Genomic DNA, 5,946 nt, shown 5'->3' with positions numbered 1-5,946 from the left:
AGACAAAACCAGGAGATATATTAACATAATTACAGATCACTTTTCACACAAATAAAGCTAGATTTAAACACATGGAAAAATATTAATTGTTCATGGATAGTCCGAGTTAATATAATAAAAATTACATTTCTACCTAAATTGATCTACTTGTTCAAATTGACGAAACATTATTTTATATATCTAGAAAAAAATAACCAAATTGATCTGGAAGAACAAAAGATTGAGAACATCAAGGGAATAAATGACAAAAAACATATAAAGGATGGTGACCTAGAAGTACCAGACCCAAAATTCTATTATAAAATAACAGTCACCAAAAACATATAGTGCAAAATAAAAATCTCATATTCTGCCCCCAAATAAGGTTAAAATGGGTATATAATTTAGGTGTAAAGGGTGATACTATAAGCAAATTAGGAGAGCATAAGATAGTTTATCTATCATATTTTTGGAGAAGGAAGGAATTTATGGCCAAAGAAGAGTTAAAGAACATTATGAAATGCAAATGGATAATTTTGATTACATTAAAAAGGTTTTGCACAAACAAAACCAACACAGCCAAATTTAGAAGGAAAAAAGAAAACTGGGGGGGAGGAAGAGGGAGAGGAGCAAGAAGAAATAGGGGAGGAATTTTTGTAGCCAGTGTTCTACTGATAAAGGCCTCATTTCTAAAATATATAAAAATGGAGTCACACTTATAAGAATATAAGTCATTCCTCAGTTGGTAAATGGTCAAAGGATATGAACAGTCAATTTTAAGATGAAAAAATCAAAACAATTTGTAGTCACATGAAAAATGTTCTAAATAACCATTGACTAGAAAAAATGCAAATTAAAACAACTCTGATGTATCACCTTACCCCTCTCAGACTGACAAAATGTTCAGAAAAAAGATAATAGTAAATGTTGAAGGGAATAAGGGAAACCTGTGACACTACTGCATTGTTGGTGGAGTTGTGAATTAATCTAACCATTCTGGAGAGTAATCTAGAATTATGCCCAAAGGGCTAAAACTGTGCATACCCTTTCTAGCAGTGCCATTACCAGGTCTGAATTCCAAAGAAATGACTAAAGAGGGAAAAGGATCCAGATATGCAAAAATGTTTGTAGCAACTCCCTTTGTATTTGCAAAAAAAAAAAAAAAAGGAAAATGTTCAACTATTGGGGAACGGATGAATAAGTTATAGTATATTAAAGTAATGGAATATTTTTGTTCTATAAAAAATAATGGACAGACTGATTTTAGAAAGGCATGGAAAGATTTACATGGACTGATGCTATGTGAAACAAACAGAACCAGGAAAACATTGTACAGAGCAACAGCAAGATTGTGTGATGATCAACTATGGAAGTTTGGGGGTTTTCTCAGTGTTTTAGTGATCTAAGACAATCCCAATAAACTTTAAATGGAAAATCTCATTTGTATCCAGAGAGAGAATTATGGAGAGTGAATATGCTATATTCACTTTTCTTTCTTCTGTTGTTTTTTTCCTCCTGTTTTTTCCCTTTTGTTCTGATTTTTCTCTCTCAATATGTTTCATAAAGGAAAATTTTTAAAAATAACAACAAAATTCATATGGAACAATAAAAAGTCGAGAATCTCAAGGGAATTAATGAAAAAAAAATCAAATGAAGGTGGCCTAGCTGTACCTGATCTAAAATTATATTATAAAGCAGCAGTCACCCAAACCATTTGGTATTGGCTAAGAAATAGATTAGTGGATCAGTGGAATAAGTTAGGTTCACAAGACAGAATGGTCAACTATAGCAATCTAGTGTTTGACAAACCCAAAGATCCTAACTTTTGGGATAAGATTTCATTATTTGATTAAAAACTGCTGGGATAACTGGAAATTAGTATGCCAGAAATTAGGCATGGACCCACACTTAACACCATATACCAAGATAAGATCAAAATGGGTCCATGACCTAGGCATAAAGAACGAGATTATAAATAAATTAGAGGAACATAGGATAGTTTATCTCTCAGACTTGTGGAGGAGAGAGAAATTTGTGACCAAAGATTAACTAGAGACCATTACTGATGACAAAATAGAAAATTTTGATTATATCAAATTAAAAAGCCTTTATACAAAAAAAACTAATGCAAACAAGATTAGAAGGGAAGCAACAAACTGGGAAAACATCTTCACAGTTAAAGGTTCTGATAAAGGCCTCATTTCCAAAATATATAGAGAACTGACTCAAATTTATAAGAAATCAAGCTATTCTCCAATTGATAAATGGTCAAAGGATATGAACAGACAATTTTCAGATGATGAAATTGAAACTATTACCACTCATATGAAAGAGTGTTCCAAATCACTATTGATCAGAGAAATGCAAATTAAGACACCTCTGAGATATCACTACACACCTGTCAGATTGGCTAAGATGACAGGAAAAAATAAGATGAATGTTTGAGGGGATGCAAGAAAACTGGGACACTGATGCATTGTTGGTGGAGTTGTGAATGAATCCAACCATTCTGGAGAGCAATCTGGAATTAAGCCCCAAAAGTTATCAAACTGTGAATACCCTTTGATCCAGCAGTGTTTCTACTGGGCTTATACCCCAAAGAGATACTAAAGAAGGGAAAGGAACCTGTATGTGCCAAAATGTTTGTGGCAGCCCTGTTTGTAGTGGTTAGAAACTGGAAAATGAATGGATGCCCATCAATTGGAGAATGGTTAGGTAAATTGGGGTATATGAATGTTATGGAATATTATTGTTCTGTAAGAAATGATCAGCAGGATGAATACAGAGAGGCTTGGAGAAGGGAGGAATTTATGGCCAAAGAAGAGTTAAAGAACATTATGAAATGCAAATGGATAATTTTGATTACATTAAAAAGGTTTTGTGCAAACAAAACCAACACAGCCAAATTTAGAAGGAAAAAAGAAAACTGGGGGGAGGGAGAGGGAGAGGAGCAGGAAGAACTAGGGGAGGCATTTTTGTAGCAAGTGTTCCACTGATAAAGGCCCCATTTCTAAAATATATAAAAATGGAGTCACACTTATAAGAATATAAGTCATTCCTCAGTTGGTAAATGGTCAAAGGATATGAACAGTCAATTTTAAGATGAAAAAATTAAAACAATTTGTAGCCACATGAAAAATGTTCTAAATAACCATTGACTAGAAAAAAATGCAAATTAAAACAACTCTGATGTATCACCTTACACCTCTCAGATTGACTAAAATGTTCAGAAAAAAGATAATAGTAAATGTTGAAGGGAATAAGGGAAACCTGTGACACTACTGCATTGTTTGTGGAGTTGTGAATTAATCTAACCATTCATGAACTTATATGAACTGATGCTAAGTGAAATGAGCAGAACCAGGAAATCTTTATATACTTCAACAACGATACTGTATGAAGATGTATTATTCTGATGGAAGTGGATTTCTTTGACAAAGAGACCTAACTCGGTTTCACTTGATCAATGATGGACAGAAGCAGCTACACCCAAAGAAAGAACACTGGGAAATGAATGTAAACTACTTGCATTTTTGTTTTTCTTCCTGGTTTATTTTTACCTTCTGAATTCAATTTTCCCTGTGCAACAAGAGAACTGTTCGGTTCTGCAAACATATATTGTATCTAGGATATACTGCAACATATCTAATATATATATAGGACTGCTTGTCATCAAGAGGAGGGGATGGAGGGAGGGAGGGGAAAAATCGGAATAGAAGCAAGTGCAAGAGATAATGTTGTAAAAAAAAGATTACCCTGGCATGGATTCTGTCAATATAAAGTTATTATAAAATAAAATAAAATATATTTTAAAAAAAGAAAATTTTTTAAAAAGAATCTACATGTATTACAGAAAAATTAGTATAACTAGGGATTTTTTTTTAAATAAAGAAAAAATGAAAATAAAAACATTGGTTTAGAATTATGTTAAGTCCTAAGGAAAAATAGTCATGGAAATTTTAGTGAAGAGAAAAATGAATCATCAATGGGGTTAGATTTAAGAGGCAAAAAGAGAAGGTAAGTTCAAGAGCACAAGACACTTACTGTGTGATGCTGGGCAAATCACTTAATCCTATTTGTCTCAGTTCCTCATCTGTAAAATGTGTTTTAGAGAGGGAAATGGCAAACCATTAGGTACTTTTGCCAAGAAAGTTCCCAAAAGGAATCAAGAAGACTGGGATAGTAACAGCAGCAGCAACAACATAATAATTATAATGTTGATATGTGTACACAACACCATTTCATCAGACCATTTCTCACTTATTATTATATTTCACTAATAACTCACTATCATATTCTCAATACATATAATATATTTAGTCCCAGAAAAAACATTTATAATTGTCACCAATAGTTCTAATATTCTATGATTTGTATGTCTTCTCTTCAAGTAATTCTATTATAATCTTTTTTCATAAAAAAGCACATCTGTAAAGAGACCTGAAATTTTTAGCTAAAACATTATGTGTCACAAAATGATATAAGAAACAAATAAAACGTCTATTAATTCAGAATACAAGTGAAATTTGGCACTTTAAATGGTGATATAAAACATTCAAGGAAAAATATAATATCCTTTTTCTGAATTCATTTAAATAAAGATCATATTTTTATACTCAAATAAATATTTAAAGGTGCCAAAGGTATCCAATTATTTTTATATTCAATAGACTGCATTTCTGTAACTCTCCAACATATATATTTAAAAGTATCAGTAGTAGAAGTACAAGATGTATCCCATGATGCTCTTCAGAGACCCAGTAGTTTCTGAACCTTTCCTTTTTTTATTGATTTACATAAATGACCCTAATGGAAAGGCAGACTGAAAAATTTGTTATGTTTGCTAGAATAGTGTAATCAATAGATTGAACTCTTAAAAGAAAAAAAAATAATACATAATACATGAATCACAGGAACTGACACAATATAGGTAAAGTTTAGAGATGTGTTTGCTGTTGAGCTGAGGTTGTAAATATTTCCAAGCAGTAGAATAGCATTACAAAATTAAAGTGTAATTTAGAAAATGGCCCATTACAGAACTGGAAAAATAGTCCAAGGATATTAAAAGATAAGAGAAATGTGGTAATCAAAAGTACTTTCAGATACTATAATTTTACCAGAGAGAATTTTTCACTTCCATTTTATTAATTCTGTACTTTAGATGATTGAAGTAATTTAATCTTTTCTGTGAAAGCCACTTTTGGGTTTTGATTACTATTATAGTTACCATTTTTGCTTTCAATTCATCATTATATACAAACAATTGAAGCTAACTTGACTGACATAACTAGCTGTTCCATCTCATATTCAATTCCTAATAGAGTTCAAATAAATCTGTTAGTTTCAGAATTCTTTAACAAAAAATGTTCCCATTGAAGACATATGACTGTGTTTGTATGTGTGGAGATAGCTAGCTAACTAGCTAGCTAGATGGACAGACAGACAGATAGATAGATAGATAGATTCCCATACACATATCCAAAGAATTAAAGTTGTGGATTCCACCAAGGACAATAGAAAAATCCATGGAGGCCACAAATAAGATATTCTATATTTCCCACAGTGGTCTGTGAATGAGAATTGGTATGAATGATATAGAAAAGGAAGTGGATGTTTATGAAGCAATAACAATTACTAACAAATAAAATATCCAAAGATTTCTCCTGACAAAATATTAACTTTAAGAACCAGAGATCTTAAAAGATCTCTGTTTTAGCTAAATCCTTTTCCAATGATCAACTGTTAAAAAAATTAGTACAAAGATGAGAAATTGAAATCTACAACAGTAGAGGGAAATAAGAAGAGTATTGATATTTCTCAATATTCCATATTTCTTAAAACAAAGATCCAATATTTTATTATTATTTTCTCTAGCATTTTATCAATGAAATTATTAATCTCAAAACATATGTAGCAATATAGAGGGAATATGTTCAAATAATTGATTCACATACATAAAATTTATGC

This window comes from Antechinus flavipes, chromosome 4, assembly GCF_016432865.1.
Source record: "Antechinus flavipes isolate AdamAnt ecotype Samford, QLD, Australia chromosome 4, AdamAnt_v2, whole genome shotgun sequence".
Classification (NCBI taxonomy): domain Eukaryota; kingdom Metazoa; phylum Chordata; class Mammalia; order Dasyuromorphia; family Dasyuridae; genus Antechinus; species Antechinus flavipes.
The sequence above is the reverse complement of the archived record's forward strand: the minus strand, read 5'-3'. Positions refer to the sequence as shown.